Source organism: Eleutherodactylus coqui, chromosome 8, assembly GCF_035609145.1.
Source record: "Eleutherodactylus coqui strain aEleCoq1 chromosome 8, aEleCoq1.hap1, whole genome shotgun sequence".
Taxonomy (NCBI): Eukaryota; Metazoa; Chordata; class Amphibia; order Anura; family Eleutherodactylidae; genus Eleutherodactylus; species Eleutherodactylus coqui.
In genome coordinates, this window is record NC_089844.1 from 151,816,014 (window position 1) to 151,834,956 (window position 18,943).

The 18,943-nt window shown below is 46.1% G+C and overlaps 1 long non-coding RNA gene across 1 annotated transcript; it reads right to left on the reverse strand.

Annotated features, from left to right (window-relative positions):
• Positions 1–341: 341 nt before the first annotated feature.
• Positions 342–3,865, reverse strand: LOC136577012 (uncharacterized). The gene is made up of 2 exons (XR_010786433.1): positions 597–3,865; positions 342–512 (listed from the first exon to the last, which is right to left on the reverse strand). It is a non-coding gene; the product is annotated as an uncharacterized lncRNA (long non-coding RNA).
• Positions 3,866–18,943: the final 15,078 nt, after the last annotated feature.

Sequence of the window (18,943 nt, forward strand, 5' to 3'; positions counted from 1 at the left end):
TGAGCCCCCCCAAAGCATCAGATTCAGGGCTGTGTGCTATTGGTGCTAATCCGTGGACAGCCCACGTCCCATTATAGCCTATGGTCCACATGGAATCACCCCTGGCCTGTCCGATTCCCCTTGTGAGATGTAGGACATGCCATAAATGGGACAACACGCGGGCGTGTGTCATGTGCTGCCTGATGTGAGCTGTGCCCGCGCCTCTCAGACACAAGTGGTAGTGAGCACCCAGCCTGAAGAGCAGTAAGCTGAGCGGTGCGGAGCCGAGAGTCACCTACCTGCCGGGTACTAATGTGACGTCACAACAGTCAGTGCGCCGCAATAAATGGCGCAGATACCGATTATCACCGCCGGATGTTTTATTGTACGGAAAATGGAGAAAATGAGTCACAACGGTTGTCAGCTTTATTATAAATCATGGCAGGAACCAGGCTACACATTGTGGATACCTCACTGAGATGGTATCACACATGATAGGCTTAGATACAGGGGACCAGAAGATAGTATCACACCTTACAGACTTAGATATGCCAGGATCACATACAGTATCACACATGACAGGCTTAGATACAGGGGATCAGAAGATAGTATCACACCTTACAGACTTAGATATTCCACGATCACATGCAGTATCACACGACAGGCTTAGATACTGCAGCTTCACAGACATTACATGATAGGATTAAATACATAGATCAGCAGACAGTATCACACAGGATAGGCTTAGATACAGGGGATCAGAAGATAGCATCACACCTTACAGACTTAGATATGCCAGGATCACATACAGTATCACACATGACAGGCTTAGATACTGCAGCTTCACAGACATTATTACACAATATAATTAGATACACAGTTTAGCAGACAGTATCACACAGAAAAAGGATTAGATACACAGCTCAGCAGATAGTATTAATCATGATAAGATTAGATACATGGTTCAGCAGATAGTATCACACGATAGGATTAGATACACAGCTCCGCAGACAGTATCACACATAATAGGATTAGATACTGCAGCTCAGAAGACAGTATCACACTTGATAGGATTAGATACACAGCTCCGCAGACAGTATCACACATGATAGGATTAGATACACAGCTCCACAGACAGTATCACACATAATAGGATTAGATACACAGCTCCGCAGACAGTATCACACATGTTAGGATTAGATACTGCAGCTTCACAGACATTACATGACAGGATTAGATACACGGCTCAGCAGACAGTATCACACATGATAGGATTAGATACACAGCTCAGCAGACAGTATCACACATGTTAGGATTAGATACACAGCTCAGCAGACAGTATCACACATGTTAGGATTAGATACACAGCTCAGCAGACAGTATCACACATGTTAGGATTAGATACCCAGCTCAGCAGACAGTATCACACGTTAGGATTAGATACACAGCTCCGCAGACAGAATCAGACATGTTAGGATTAGATACTGCAGCTTCACAGACATTACATGATAGGATTAGATACATGGCTCAGCAGACAGTATCACACATGACAGGCTTAGATACTGCAGCTTCACAGACATTACATGATAGGATTAGATACACGGCTCAGCAGACAGTATCACACAGGATAGGATTAGATACACAGCTCAGCAAATAGTATCACACATGATAGGATTAGATACACAGCTCAGCAGACAGAATCAGACATGTTAGGATTAGATACTGCAGCTTCACAGACATTACATGACAGGATTAGATACACGGCTCAGCAGACAGTATCACACATGATAAGTTTAGACACGTCTCAGCAGACACAATAGGCTTAGATACGCTGGCAGCCACTTTTCAGCCTGAATTTGTACGTTGCTCCTAAGCATGTTTATTGCAGCGCACAGGAGAGGGTTACTAATTACCTGCAGCTTCGTTATATCCATCAGATGCCACCACACTGAATCCCCGCTCAGGCGGCATATGACCTACAGGGATAACCCCGGGGACGCCGGGGAACGCCAATCCTGTATTACTGGCTCAGCCATAAGCAGAGAATCTACGATCATGTTCACACATAGCAGATTTTCTGCCGAGGACAATCCACTGCGGATTTTAATGTGGATCTGCAAGTAATGGAGGGAATTTGGCGCGGATTACATGTCATCACGTGAAAAAGGGAAATCCACATTTACAATCCACAACATGAATTGATGTGCTTTGGATTTAAAATGGGAAAATCCACAAAATATTACAGTACCGGCAGTGCGGATGACATTACTTCAATTCTCGTCTGTATCACTGAGGATTTACAATGCTGTACAGAGCAATTCTGCTATGTGTGAACATCCCCTAATAATAACCCTAGTCTAACTTCACACTGGGGAGTGCGATATAAGGCCATGAATCCCGCCCCCGTATGGTGCTCCCCACCATGTGAATTGTCCGAGGATGCAAGGCGTTTTATGTTAAAACAGCCTCTCATCACTTCACGGGGGAAGCAATTTTCTGCTGCGGCTGTCAGCTGCGGCAGGAGGATCGCAGAGTTTTTCCCATTGTTTTCAATAAGAGACCCCGCGATGCTGCCGCCGGTCCCATTGAAAAAGAGATAGAATATGCTGCGATTTGCTCCCTGCATAGCATCGCGGTGCCATGCAGGAAAACATCGCTCATGTGTATGACCCCATTCAGAACAATGGGGTTCATATTTGTGCGTCTCGCAATGCACAAATCTCACACAACTTTGAGGCAGCCTTAGAAAGTTTTCTGAAAAGTAACAAAAAGTTCCTAAAAATGAGCTAAAAATAAACATCACAGTGAATACAGAAATACGAGGAATGAGAAAAAAACTAACTGCTTTGAGTTTTTATAAAAGTAATGTGAATGTCTTCCTTCTGCGTTCCTCGCACTGCCGTCACCTGCTGGACCTGTAATGCCTCCAGCTGCTGCACCCTCAAGCAGAAGATATGGATGAACTCTTTCCACATCAGATTCTCAAAAACATACGACGTGGTGATCATGGGAGATTTTACCCATCCAGACATTTGTTGGGAATCTCTCAGGTAACAGTAATGGATCCAACATGTTCTTATCCGCTCCTGCTGACAACTTTATCTTCCAAAAGAGAGAAGAAAGCAAGGAGATCTGCCATCTTGGACCTAATTCTTACCAACAGGGAGGGAATGGTTAATGAAGTAAGAGTGGCTGGGACCTTAGGAGGCAATGATCATGCTATCCTTCATAACTCTAGAGAACATAGAAGATTGAAAAAGACCTAGACAAGCCTGCACACGGGGCGGCAACTAACAGAATGGTGTTTAACAGGGAAAAATGCAAAGTCCTACAAGAAAGATAAAAAAGCACATACAGAATTTGAGGAATAGGCTAAGCAGCACATGGGAAAAAGACTTGGGTATACTAATAGATCATAGACTGAACATGAGTCAACAATGTGATGCAGCAGCCAAAAAGGCAAACACAATTCTGGGATGTATTAAGAGAAACATAGAGTCTAGACCTCATCTGGAACATTGTGTCCAGTTCTGGGCACCCCACTTTAAAACAGACATAGATAAACTGGAGCAAGTTCAGAGAAGAGTTACCAAGATGGTCTGCAAACCATGTCCCTATTCTCATTTGAACAAGAAAAGACTTGAAGCAATAAGATGAAACTGAAAGGGAGAACACACAGATTAGATATTAGAAAAACCTTTCTGACAGTGAGGGGGATCAATGAGTGGAACAGGTTACCACAGGAGGTGGTGAGATTTCCTTCAATGGAGGTCTTCATAGATAGGCTGGAGAGACATCTGTCTGGGATGATTTGATGAATCTTGCATCTCTTCTCAGGAAAGAAGGAAGCTCCCCTTATATAATCTGCCATATCTGCTCGTACCGGTTCTGCTTTCCCACGTCCCTCCCTGTAATCACCTTGTTCTTCTGCTCTGTAAATATTGGCGTTTCTTTTAAACCGTCAGCAATGTGCTGAGAAGTTCCTTAATTTCATATTTCACAATCTAACCTGAAGGGGAACTCCTCCTCCATCACTGCTGATTCCAGGGAAAAGATTTTGTGCCACAGAGACCTCAAACCGGTGCTGCAGGGATCAGGCGCCCCCTGAGCTATTTGTTTTGGGGGTCTAATCTAAAAAGGCCGCTTTCACCAATTCCCAGACTGAGGGTTGCAGTTAGTTTGACACAAAACTGCCTCCATGCTATAGTGTGCCCCCATATACAGTCCCTCAGCTATAGTGTGCCCCCATATATAGTCCCTCAGCTGTAGTGTGCCCCCATATATAGTCCTCAGCTGTAGTGTGGTTCCATATATGGTCCCTCAGCTATAGTGTGCCCCCATATACAGTCCCTCAGCTGTAGTGTGCTTCCATATACAGTCCCTCAGCTATAGTGTGCTTCCATATACAGTCCCTCAGCTGTAGTGTGCCCCATATACAGTCCCTCAGCTGTAGTGGGCTTCCATATACAGTCCCTCAGCTGTAGTGTGCCCCATATACAGTCCCTCAGCTGTAGTGTGGTTCCATATATGGTCCCTCAGCTATAGTGTGCCCCCATATACAGTCCCTCAGCTGTAGTGTGCCCCCATATACAGTCCATCAGCTGTAGTGTGCTTCCATATACAGTCCCTCAGCTATAGTGTGCTTCCATATACAGTCCCTCAGCTGTAGTGTGCCCCCATATACAGTCCCTCAGCTGTAGTGGGCTTCCATATACAGTCCCTCAGCTATAGTGTGCTTCCATATACAGTCCCTCAGCTATAGTGGGCTTCCATATACAGTCCCTCAGCTGTAGTGTGCCCCCATATACAGTCCCTCAGCTATAGTGTGCCCCCATATACAGTCCCTCAGCTGTAGTGGGCTTCCATATACAGTCCCTCAGCTGTAGTGTGCTTCCATATAAGTCCCTCAGCTATAGTGTACCCCCATATACAGTCCCTCAGCTGTAGTGTGCCCGCATATACAGTCCCCCAGCTATAGTGTGCCCCCATATACAGTCCCTCAGCTTTAGTGTGCTTCCATATACAGTCCCTCAGCTATAGTGTGCTTCCATATAAGTCCCTCAGCTATAGTGTGCCCCCATATATAGTCCCTCAGTTGTAGTGTGCCCCCATATACAGTCCCTCAGCTGTAGTGTGCTTCCATATACAGTCCCTCAGCTATAGTGTGCCCCCATATACAGTCCCTCAGCTGTAGTGTGCCCCCATATATAGTCCCCCAGCTATAGTGTGCCCCCATATACAGTCCCTCAGCTGTAGTGTGTTTCCATATACAGTCCCTCAGCTATAGTGTGTCCCCATATAGAGTCCCTCAGTTGTAGTGTGCCCCCATATACAGTCCCTCAGCTGTAGTGTGCTTCCATATACAGTCCCTCAGCTATAGTGTGCCCCCATATACAGTCCCTCAGCTGTAGTGTGCCCCCATATATAGTCCCCCAGCTATAGTGTGCCCCCATATACAGTCCCTCAGCTGTAGTGTGTTTCCATATACAGTCCCTCAACTATAGTGTACTTCCATGGACAGTCAGTCTCAGCTATGGTGAAAACCCAAATGCAATCCTTCCACTATAGTGTGCCTCATATACAATCCCTCCACTGCATTGTGCCCCCATATACAGCTCCTCAGCTATATTTTAAACCTATATACAGTCACTCAGCTATACTATACCCGATTATAGTCCCTCAGCTATAGTGTGCCCCCATATTAAATCCTTTCACTTTAGTATACAGTCCCTCAGTTATAGTGTGCTTCCATATATAGTCACAGTCTCAGCTATAGTGTGCCCTCATATACTGTCCCTCCAATATAGTGTGCCCCCATATACAGTCCCACTGGTATAGTATACACCCATATACAGCCACTCAGCTATAGTGTGTCCCCATATACAGTCGCTCTCTGCTATACTGTGCACCCATATACAGCGATTCAGCTATAGTGTGCCCCCATATACAGTCCCTCAGCTGTAGTGTGCCCCCATACACAGTACCTCAGTTATAGTGTGCTTCCATATATAGTCAGTTTCAGCTATGCTGTACACCCATATACAGTCCCTCAGCTATAGTGTACCCCCTATATACAGTCCCTCAACTATAGTGTACCCCTATATACAGTCCCTCAGCTATCGTGTGCCCTCATATATAGTCCGATAGCTAAAGTGTGCCTCTGAATACAGTCCCTCTGCTATACTGTGCTTCCAAATACAGTCAGCCTCAACTTTGCTGTACACCCATATAAACTTCCCGAGCTATAGTGTACCCTAATAAACAGTCCCTCAGCTATATTATATTCCCATATACAGTCCCACTGCTATAGTATGCACCTATATACAGCCCCACAGCTATAGTGTTCCCTCATATACAGTCACTCTCTGCTATACTGTGCACCCTTATATAATCCTTCCACTGTAGTGTGCCCCAGTATACAGTCCCTCAGCTACAGTGTGCCCCCATATACAGTCGCTCTCTGTTATACTGTGCACCCATATACAGTGATTCAACTATAGTGTGCCCCAGTATACAGTCCCTCAGTTATAGTGTGCCTCCATATATAGTCACAGTCTCAGCTATACTTTGTCCTCATATACAGTCCCTCCAATATAGTGTGCCCCATGTATAGTCCCCCAGCTACAGTGTGCCCCCATATACAGTTGCTCTCTGTTATACTTTGCACCCATATAGAGTGATTCAGCTATAGTGTGCCCCCACATACAGTACCTCAGTTATAGTGTGCTTCTATATACAGTCAGTCTAAGCTATACTGTACACCCATATACAGTCCCTCAGCTATAGTGTGTCCCTTTATACAATCCCCCAGCTATAATGTGTTCCCATATACAGTCACTCTCTGCTATACTGTGCACCCTTATATAGTCCTTTAGCTATAGTGTGTCTCTATTACACCCCCTCAGCTATAATATGCCACATATGCAATCCCTTAGCTATAGTGAACCCCCATATACAGTCCCTCAGCTATAGTGAACCCCATATACAGTCCCTCAGCTATAGTGAACCCCATATACAGTCCCTCAGCTATTGTTTGCTTCCATATAGAGTCAGTCTAAGCAATGGTGAAAACTCATATGCACTCCCTCAACTATAGTGTGCCCCCATATACTACTGTCCCTCAGCTATAGTGTGGCCCTATATATAATCCTTCCACTATAGTGTGTCCCATATACAGTCCCTCTGCTATACTGTGCTTCTAAATACAGCTCCTCAGCTATAGTTTGAACCCATATGCAGTCACTCAGCTATACTGTTCCCTATTATAGTCCCTCAGCTATAGTGTGCCCCCATATTAAATCCTTTCACTATAGTATACAGTCCCTCAGTTATAGTGTGCTTCCATATATAGTCACAGTCTCAGCTACAGTTTGTCCTCATAAACAGTCCCTCCAATATAGTGTGCCTCCATATACAGTACCCCCATATATAGTCCCCAAGCTACAGTGTGCCCTTGTGTACAGTCCCTCCGCTATACTGTGCATCTAAATACAGTCAGTCTCCGCTATGCTGTATACCCATATAAACTTCCTCAGCTATAGTGTACCCTCAAATACAGTCCCACCACTATAGTGTTTCCCATATACAGTCCCACTGCTATGGTATCCATCTATATAAGCCCCTCAGCTATAGTGTTTCCCATATACAGTCCCACCACTATAGTGTCCATCTATATAAGCCCCTCAGCTATAGTGTGCCCCATATACAGTCGCTCTTTGTTATACTGTGCGCCCATATACAGTGACTCAGCTATAGTGTGCCCCCATATACAGTACCTCAGCTATAGTGTGCTTCCATATACAGTAAGTCTAACCTATGCTGTACACCCATGTACAGTCCCTCAGCTATAGTGTGCCCCCATATACAGTACCTCAGCTATAGTGTGCTTCCATATACAGTAAGTCTAACCTATGCTGTACACCCATATACAGTCCCTCAGCTATAGTGTGCCCCTATATATAGTCACTCCGGTATAATGTGCCTCCATATATAGTACCTCAGCTTTAGGGTGCACCCATATACATTTCCTGAGCCCATACATAGTGCCAGCATAGAGTATGACAAGTGACTGCAGCTGCGGGTGTTTGTTCCAAACTGGCACCATGGCAGAAGCTTGGCACAGATGTGCCAGTCTGGCTGAAGGCACTGGGCGGCGGTGTCGCGTCTGACTGGTTTTAGGATTCAGCAGTTACTGTGTCATGGGAGGGGTGTACAAGCAATGTTTGATCTGTTAACCCTTTCACAGCTGGACATGTGGCAGGGTCAGGGGATATCATCACATATCACATTCACATCATATCTACACAGAATATACTATGTACTATATACGCTTCACATAAAAGCAATCTCTTACCATTTTTCAAGATCTCCACTTGCTGTCAGTGAATAGAAACATAGTGAGACTGAAAACATATTCTGGTTATGGTCAGCTGACAAGGATGCAAGATTCGTTACAGTGTGTCAGAGCTCAGTCATGTAATAAGCCCGGCAGCTGTGAGACAGGCACGGGATCAGGATGGGTGTTCTCAGCCCCTATGGCCACCATTATAGCTCCTATAGGGGTTGGCATTGAGCTTTCACAGGGGGCTGAATAGCAAATCTGCTGAGTGATGCAGAAATGTGAATGAGCTGATACACCGCTATTGTGTGCCCTCACATACAGTTCCTCTGCTACAGTAAGCCTCTGTATACAGTCCCTCCGCTATACTGTGCTTCTATATGCAGTTACAGTTTTAACTAGGATGTACACCCATATAGTCCCTCAGCTATAGTGTTCCCCCTTATACAGTCCTTCAGCTATAGTGTGCCCCCATATCCAATCCCTCCGGTATAGTGTGCCCCCATATATAGTCCCTCCAGTATTGTGTGCCTCCATATACAGCCCCTCAGCTATAGTGTGTCCCATATACAATCCTTCCACTATAGTGTGCCCCTGTATACAGTCCCTCAGTTTTTTCCAAATACAGTCACAGTCTCAGCTATGCTGTATAGATATATGCAGTCAGGGGGGTAACTAAAGGCTCAGGGGCTCTGATGCAAAACGTGAGCTGGGGCCCCCCCTCTATCTGTACCTGTACCCATACCTAAACCATGCTGCACAGAGACATAACTTGAAGCTTCTGGGCCCAAATGCAAAGCCTGTAACAGGGCCCCCAACTATAATGCTTTATTCATAGTACAGGGCTCCCTATATGGAGAAGAGAGGCCTTATGGGCCCCCTAAGGCTCCTGGGCCCGGGTGCAACCGCATCCCCTGCACCCTCTATAGTTACGCAGGTGTATGCAATCCCTCCCTTATACTGTGCCCCCATATACAATCCCTCAGCTATAGTATGCCCCATATATAGTCCCCCCCAGTATAGTGTTTCCCATAAATAGGCACTCAGGCATACTGTGCCCCCATATACAGTCCCTCAGCTATAGTGTGCCCCCATATACAGTCTCTCCGCTGTACCCTACCCCCATGTACAGTCCTTCAGCTATATCGTGCCCCCATATATAGTCACTCCAGTATAGTGTTCCGCTTTATAGAGCCACTCCAGTATAATGTGCCCCTGTATACAGTTCCTCTGGGATAGTGTGCCCTTGTATAATATCCCTCTGGTATAGAGTGCCCCCATATATAATCACTCCGGTATAGTGTTCCCCTATATATAGCCCATCCGGTGTAATGTGCCCCTGTATAAGTCCCTCTGGTATAGTGTGCCCCTATATACAATCCTTCTGGTATAGTGTGCCCCATATGCATTGCCTGAGCCCATAGATAGTGCCTGCATGGAGTATGAATAATGTGAGCAGCTACGGGCGCTGGTTCCAAACTGGCACTGTGGCTGAAACTTGGCACATATTTGCTGGTCTTGCTGGAGGCTCTAGTGGTGTCATGTCTGACTGATTTTAGGATTAAGCAGAAAGGCTGGGTTCCCACAGGATGGAAATCTCGCAGAATGTCCGCAGCGGGACCGCACAGCCTGTATTCCGCTGCGGAAATCTCTCCCAATAGAGATAAGAGATTTTTGCAAATCTCGTCCACTTTGCGGCTCGGTCTCAGCTTTAAAAATGCATGCAGAATTTCCGTGTGGAAAGTCCACACAGACATTTTGCGGTAATTCTGCCCCATGTGAACCCAGCCTTGGAGAGGTCAGAGCGCAGTCATGTAATAAGCCCGGCAGCTGTGAGACAGGCACGGGATCAGGACGGGTGTTCTCAGCCCCTATGGCCACCATTATAGCCTCTATAGAGGTTGGCATTGAGCTTTCACAGGGGGCTGAATAGCAAATCTGCTGAGTGATGCAGAAATGTGAATGAACCAATAGACAAACAGCCGGTCAGGAGTCAGGGAAAGCTGGGTGACCCCCTTTAGATCCTGGAATATTGACAGAAGTCAATATCTCTTCAAAAAAAGTTGATATTTACTGTAAAAACTTTGGGGGACTTTCTTGCTTATAAAGAGAAATGTTTCTGAGAAGATTAATCACTTTGAGAGGGAACATCATTAAGATCCCAAATGGAGGAACAGAAAGTGGCGCTAGCCGTACTTTGGAGCTTTATGCTCCATCGATTTATGTAGAACGCGGCGTGAACATAGAGCATTCCCATCACAAATAGTACATAAGACCCCCTTCAGCACCCCAAAATGACTACAGACCCTATAAACATATACAGACCCCAGACCAGCCCCCCAAAACAATCAGAGCACCCGGACCCCCTAAATAAATGCAGATTCTCCTGACACTTCTAGTACGCTTTCCTTACTTCAGTCCTAGCGGCAGTCCCACTGCACATAGAGAGACACGGAAAGCGGATTTCTGCTTCTCACATGTTACTCTACAGCTTTGTAATCGGGTTTTACTCCCTCTTATAGCGGCCACAATACAAAATTGTAATCCATGTTCTGGGGCCCCCGAGGCCCATGCACCGTACTATCATGTGGCGCATTCATACCTTCCTATTCAAGTACGCTATTGCAGTTTACATATAGGACCCCAATAGTGAGATATAGCACTGGATCCGGCTTTATGACTACAGCCCGAGAGAACCCTAAAAAGACCCCCTAAATGAAAACAGACCCAAGAGAAGAAAGTAGAAACCCCTAAGAATTACAGACCCCAAACTACCCCTTTTCAGGTCTCAAAACAGATGTTCCTGTACTTCCCTCTCCTACCCTCTGCGCAGGAGCATACGGGGGGCGCAGAGACTTGGCAGTTCCTCCAGAAGCCGATCCCTCTCTCGGGTGCCCACATACTCAGCATATCTCTTTGGTCTTTTTTCCCCTCCTGACGGTCTTAGAAGTCACGTTATTTCACATTTCTCAACTTTCAAATTCCAAACTGAGTAACATTTTAAGCTGCACGTTTTATGCTGATGTACAGTTATGAATTAGTACTGAAGTCCTGCAGTATTGTTTTAGAAAGTCTTCACAATCCTCTGTTTGCTGTCAGTGAATAAGAGAAGTTACATTTACATCTGATCACTAAAAGCCTCCATATACCTACTGCTGCTCAAGGCTGGATGATTGTTACTGTTGTGTTCAGTCCAGACAATCCTCTGTGAGATGAACTCATCAGCAGCACAAATGTGTTACAATGTATCAGCGCAGATACCAGTGCATCAGTCAGGAGGCTGGCTTAGGGGGGTGCCCATCTGCGTTGGATCTCTGGTCGGAGGTTCCATCGCAGATTTGGCGCAGAATACTGTAAGAAAAAGTGCTGCATGCCAAGCAGCAGAAACCGATTGGACCCCAAAACAGTCAATGGGGTCCGTTCAGCGCCATTCAGTTCCATCATAAGACGGACCTGTTTGGCCAGGGGATTCTCCTTTCCTGTTCCCTGAATGGAGCAGGAATACAATCCCGGCCGCAGATGTGAAACCACCCTGATTCAGCTCACAGAGGATCGCCTACACTAGATCGGCTCAGTATTTTGGGGGAAAAAATTGAGAATTTGCTGTCCATTTCCTCCATTCAGCATCTGTTTATATTCGTTTTTAGTGGACCTGTCACATGGCCTCCACATCTGAGCATGCTCTGTGGAATGTGACGGATATGATAAACGGAAGGTCCAACTAAAGCAAACGGAAGGCTTTGAAAAGAAAATGGAAACCTTTATGTTCCTGTTCGTTGGCTGGCCCGGTGGGGCTGCGGACTGCGCTGTTTGTTCTAGTAAAAAAAAATGAAACTGAACGGAAGTAAATGGAATTGTGCAGGAAAATCTAACCCAGAAGTGAATGGGCCCTTAGAGCTGCACAGGTTTTCAGCTTCTGGGGTTAATCAAAGTTTTCAGTCACTGACAGCAAGCAGAGATTACGAAATTTGTGAGGAAATGAAAATTAAGAAATAATACAGACTACACATGGCTGTAATTGTCTTGAGTTGCATTTTTGAGCGTGTCTCGTTCAGCACCATGAACACACGTCAGGGAAGCGCTACCCGTGTAGGCTAGGAGTTATGGAAATATATTAGATATAACACTCTACGGGAGTGTTATAACCGAGAGAAAATAAGATAGACTCACCCGGTGTTTGGCGAGTACCCCTGTGAAGAGGCCTCACCAACACCTCCACCTCCTCGTTAGCTTGTAAATCCCCTGGTGCGTCCGTTAGGCTGCTGGGCTTCTGTGTCCTGCTGGATTACAGGACCCACTCGAAGGCAATTCGTATATCAGTATGATGAAAAAAGTCGCCCGCGCTCCGAGGACCTAAACACCAGGGTCAGGCTGCAAACACTACTCACTTCAAAATTTTATTAATATACTCTGTGCAACGCGTTTCGTCGTCATGCAGGACGACTTTCTCAAGCACAATGATTGAGAAAGTCGTCCTGCATGACGACGAAACGCGTGAGTAGTGAGTAGTGTTTGCAGCCTGACCCTGGTGTTTAGGTCCTGGAAGCGCGGGCGACTTTTTTCGTTCAGCACCATGGACAGGTAATGCCAGAAGGAGGGCCGTACACTGCGATTACAATGTGATTGCTCTCAGCAAGGGAAACCAAGTATCCTGGTATCCTGGTGGCTCTGGTGATTCCTGGGTATCCTGGTGGCTCTGCTGATTCCTGGGTATCCTGGTGGTTCTGGTAATTTCTGGGTATCCTGGTGGTTCTGGTGATTCCTGGGTATCCTGGTGGCTCTGGTGATTCCTGGGTATCCTGGCGGCTCTGGTGATTCCTGGGTATCCTGGTGGTTCTGGTAATTTCTGGGTATCCTGGTGGTTCTGGTGATTCCTGGGTATCCTGGTGGCTCTGGTGATTCCTGGTATCCTGGTGGCTCTGGAGATTCCTGGGTATCCTGGTAGCTCTGGTGATTCCTGGGTATCCTGGTGGCTCTGGTGATTCCTGGTGGCTCTGGAGATTCCTGGGTATCCTGGTAGCTCTGGTGATTTCTGGGTATCCTGGTACCTCTGGAGATTTCTGGGTATCCTGGTAGCTCTGTTGATTCCTGGGTATCCTGGTGGCTCTGTTAATTTCTGGGTATCCTGGTGGCTCTGGAGATTCCTGGGTATCCTGGTAGCTCTGGTGATTCCTGGGTATCCTGGTGGCTCTGGTGATTCCTGGGTATCCTGGTGGCTCTGGTGATTCCTGGGTATCCTGGTGGCTCTGGTGATTCCTGGTGGCTCTGGTGATTCCTGGGTATCCTGGTGGCTCTGCTAATTTCTGGGTATCCTGGTGGCTCTGGAGATTCCTGGGTATCCTGGTAGCTCTGGTGATTTCTGGGTATCCTGGTAGCTCTGGAGATTCCTGGGTATCCTGGTGGCTCTGGTGATTCCTGGGTATCCTGGTGGCTCTGGTGATTCCTGGGTATCCTGGTGGCTCTGGTTAATCCTGGGTATCCTGGTGGCTCTGGTGATTCCTGGGTATCCTGGTGGCTCTGGTGATTCCTGGGTATCCTGGTGGCTCTGGTGATTCCTGGGTATCCTGGTGGCTCTGGTGATTCCTGGGTATCCTGGTGGCTCTGATGATTCTTGGGTATCCTGGTGGCTCTGGTGATTCCTGGGTATCCTGGTGGCTCTGGTGATTCCTGGGTATCCTGGTGGCTCTGGTGATTCCTGGGTATCCTGGTGGCTCTGGTGATTCCTGGATATCCTGGTGGCTCTGGTGATTCCTGGGTATCCTGGTGGCTCTGGTGATTCCTGGGTATCCCGGTGGCTCTGGTGATTCCTGGGTATCCTGGTGGCTCTGGTGATTCCTGGATATCCTGGTGGCTCTGGAGATTTCTGGGTATCCTGGTGGCTCTGGTGATTCCTGGGTATCCCGGTGGCTCTGGTGATTCCTGGGTATCCTGGTGGCTCTGGTGATTCCTGGGTATCCTGGTGGCTCTGGTGATTTGGTCATCCATAGGGGTGGGATGGTAGCCCTGATTTATAAATGTTCTTCTAAGATAATATAAATGTTCCTCACTGTCTGTTGGGTTGGAGCAGATCCGGTTGTATCTGATGGCCTGGCTGTAGACTATAGACTTTTTGATGTGTTTAGAGTGGAAGCTGTCCCATCTGAGGTATGTGGGCTGATCAATCGGTTTTTAGTATAGGGGTGTCTGTATTGAGTCGTTTGAAGTTTTTAGGGCAGTGTCCAAAGAGTTGAATTCTGTATACGAGTAGCTTATTGTCAGGTTTATGGTGGGGTGAAATGTAGTGAATCTCTCATAGAATATTACTAGTTCTCGTTCAGCGTTAGTCCAGTTGGTTATAATGTCATCAATGTAGTGGAAGTAGGCCAATTGTTTGCTGGGGCAGGAGTCCAGAAAGTCATCCTCTAGTTTTGCCATGAAAAGGTTGGCATATTGTGGTGCCATTTTACTGCCCATGGCGGTTCCGGTGAGTTGCAGGCATATATCTTTGCCAAAGGAGAATCCATGGTAGCCAGGATGGGGCCAATGGGGAGGAGACCTATAGCTGACAGTTTGTTCAGTAGAAAGTTGCATGAAGTGGCAGCATCAATGGTGAATTCAAATAAAAACAACTTTTATCACTCCGTGTTAAAAATAAGAACGGGCCGCATTAAAAGCCCTCTCTGAGGACAGAGAAATAACAATAAAACTGGCCAACAAAGGTGGTGCAATTGTAATCCCTAACACCACACAGTATAATAATGAGGCCCACAGACGACTTAACGATGAGAGTGTTTACACTAGACTGAAGGCTGCAAATCCAGTTAAAGGGGTTGTCCCGCGCCGAAACGGTTTTTTTTTTTTTTAAACCCCCCCCCCCCCCGTTCGGCGCGAGACAACCCCGATGCAGGGGTTAAAAAAACAAACCGGAGAGTGCTTACCTGAATCCCGGCGGTCTGGCGTCTTCATACTCACCTGCTGAAGATGGCCGCCGGGGTCTGCTCCCTCCGTGGACCGCAGCTCTTCTGTGCGGTCCATTGCCGATTCCAGCCTCCTGATTGGCTGGAATCGGCACGTGACGGGGCGGAGCTACACGGAGCCGGCATCCTGCACGAGCGATCCCATTCATAAAAGAAGAAGACCCGGACTGCGCAAGCGCGGCTAATTTGGCCATCGGAGGCCGAAAATTAGTCGGCACCATGGAGACGAGGACGCCAGCAACAGAGCAGGTAAGTATAAAACTTTTGATAACTTCTGTATGGCTCATAATTAATGCACAATGTACATTACAAAGTGCATTATTATGGCCATACAGAAGTGTATAGACCCACTTGCTGCCGCGGGACAACCCCTTTAAGGGTTATGTTAAATGATGCGATTCTGGCAGGCATTATAGACTCCGAGTTGGTCCGCTATCTTGATGTACTCCATCCTCGGGTCCCGGTCCTGTATCTTCTACCTAAGATCCATAAAGATCTTGTGAACCCTCCAGGGCATCCAATTATATCTGGAAAAGACTCTGTCTTTTGCAATATGGCTAGATTTCTCGATAAACTGCTCCGCTCGTTTGCGGAGGGAGCTTCCTCATATATTCGAGATACCAGTGATTTTTTGCAGAAGTTGAGAAACGTTGACATATTGGGTCCGTTGATACTTGCAACATTCGATGTTGTCTCTCTGTACACCTCGATACAACATCATAAACGCCTGGCAGCTGTGAGACATTATACTGCGGGGTGTGACTGGGCCCAGGGTGTACTGAGTTTGTCCTGTCGCTGCTCGAGTTCATCCTCACGAGGAATTATTTTTCCTTTGGGGGTTGTGCTACGAGCAGCGGCAGGGCACCGCCATGGGGTCCAATGTCACACCTACGTATGCGAATATGTATATGCGCCATTTTGAAGAAACTTTTGTCTACATCTCGGAACACTGGTCTCATGTGGTTGCTTGGTTCCGCTTTATAGATGATATTTTTGTCCTATGGAGGGGTCCCTGAGAGGATCTTCTTCAATTTCAAGATTCTCTAAATTCCCACTATGGCGAGCTTCAGTTGACGTTGAATTCATCTACAGAATGTATCCAATTTCTTGACACGCTGATTATCAATGATGGTGAGAATTTGAATGTTGATCTATTCACTAAACCTACCCACAGGAACAGAGTATCCTTCATTATAACAGTCACCACCCAAGGAGTACTGTGGACTCTCTCCCATGGAGTCAACTCCTACGGGTGAGGAGAATCACACAGGACTCCTTTGTTGATGTTAGATTGGAACAGATGGCTAATAAGTTTCTACTCAGAGGTTATCTGCTGCCTCTTGTCAGCAAGGCAGTTGAAGGAGTTCGCATATTAGACCGAGATACACTTTTAACTGCTAAGATTAGGACTACGAGACCGAAAAGGATACTGTTCATTTCCACCTTTGGACGGCATAGTGGCAAAATATCATCAATCATTAATAGGCATTGGCCTCTACTGTAGGGGTCTCAGTGGCATGCCAGAATTTGCTGAGATGCCCCATAGGAGGCCCTCTAACATACGGGACAAGCTAGTCAAGTCCTCTTTACCTATTGAGAGACAAACACAATTGCTCCTAGCCACATCAAAGCATGGGAATTTCCCTTGCTTGAATTGTGCATGCTGCAGGAACCTAGTCAAAGGTGACTGCTTTTATCACCCCTCTACAGGGAAGAAATACAAAATCAGTAAATGATACGCATGCACCTCCTCATATGTCGTCTACCTTGTAACCTGCCCTTGTGGCCTGAGTTATGTGGGGAAGACGACTATGGGGGCAATATCCTGAATCACTAAACACAAAAGCACCATTCGTACCAACTGCCTTCACTTACCTATACCTAAGCATCTCCATGATAAAAAACATAGTATCAGTCAGTTCAGATTTCGTATTATTGACGATGTACCACCACTGGCAAGAGGAGGGGATAGGGAATCCCTGCTTAAAAAGAAAGAACTTTGCTGGATATATACCCTAAATACAATGCACCCCTTTGGTCTAAATATGGAATACCACTACATACCGTTCATTTAATTCTCCCGTCTTTATTCCGTTGTAATCAACTGTCTCTTTCTTTTATTATTTTTCTTTAATTGATGTTGTCTTCTGTTTTTATTATAGGTGCGGTTCTTGCCCTCCTCTGGCCACTGACGATTGTATCTGACTGGTGGTCTACTTATCTAGGCTCTAATATCCAATCATGAGTGATAACTTTGGCAATACAATTAATAACGCTCATACTTTAAGATGTACCATAGATTAAGCCTATTGTTCCACTGGATTTACTGGTCTCTTTGTTAACTCTTGCTGAATACAGAAATCCCCTTGTGAGATTATCTGTGAACGTGAAATATTTTGTATATATAATAAATGGTATATGACACCTTCTGGATACTTATGTGTAGCTACTACTGAGATACTTTTACCCCCAGGACCTCCACGATATACCTGCTGTGTTTTACCCCTTCCTCACTGGAGTTATTAGCATATACACTTGTGTGTGCCCCTTGAGTTTTTAAAAGTGTTATGTCTTCAGCATTGTTCCTGTTGAGCGGGAGGTATACTGGTTGACTTAGTTTCTTGGGCTTTTATATATAGGTCTGTGGGATTTTAATACCTAGATACTTTACCTGTTTAGTACTCAGTAGTCACAATTCATTCCAGCTATGTAAAGGGCTTTTCCTGACTGACATGCCTATGCGCATGCGCTAAACTGGTTGGCCGGCACCGCCTTTTGGTTGGCGGTTTCCCTTTACTGGTTCTGTGCATGCGCACTACTGGTTGGCCGGCGCCATCTTATGATTGTCGGGCATCCCGCGGATGTATTGTAGTCTCGTGTGTTATGATAGCTGCCAACTATGAACACTATGGCCTCCCGTATTGACATACTGAACATGTGATGCGCGCTTGCACACCTTCTTAATGAGACGCTGGCAAGGAGCATTATGGCATGGAACTGGCAATGGACTGCACCACATGTTTTTATGATGCTGTGTTTTGACTCAGGTCAAGGGGATTATGTAATATTAAATTGGGGTCAGTCACTTTGTCCTCGTTGGTGTTGCTTAGTGTCTTATTTGCTATATAAAGTGTGATGTAGTGACATGTAATAAGGCTTGCAAAAGACTATACTGGTCGAAACGCTGTCTGTAAAGTTTTAACATGGAGCAATAAAAGTTGTTTCTATTTGAATTCACCATTCATGCTGCCACTTCATGCAACTTTCTGGATGATATAGAGGACTTGAGGTCCATGGTCCCAGGTGTGACTTGGCAAAGACTAGATACCTCTGCTTAATGCTAGCATATCACGGGAGTGCTGCGGGACCTCTTCTATAGGGACCCTTAGTTTGTTCAGTAGGTCTATGCTGTCCTGCATGTAGCTGCGTGGTTTGAAGACACCTTCCAGCCTTCCTGAGGTTCCTTCAGTGAGGGTTCCCACACCTGAGGTAATTGGCCTTCCTGGGTTGCCAACTTTGTGTAGTTTTAGAAGTATGTAGGTGCCTTCCAACCCTGGGATTCTCCAGGATCAAGTCAAAAAGTCAGTAATTGTATCACGTTTATAGCGAATTTTTTTTTTTTTTTTTTTAAAGTCAATTTTCTGGATCTGGTCCACGAAAATCCCCAAAT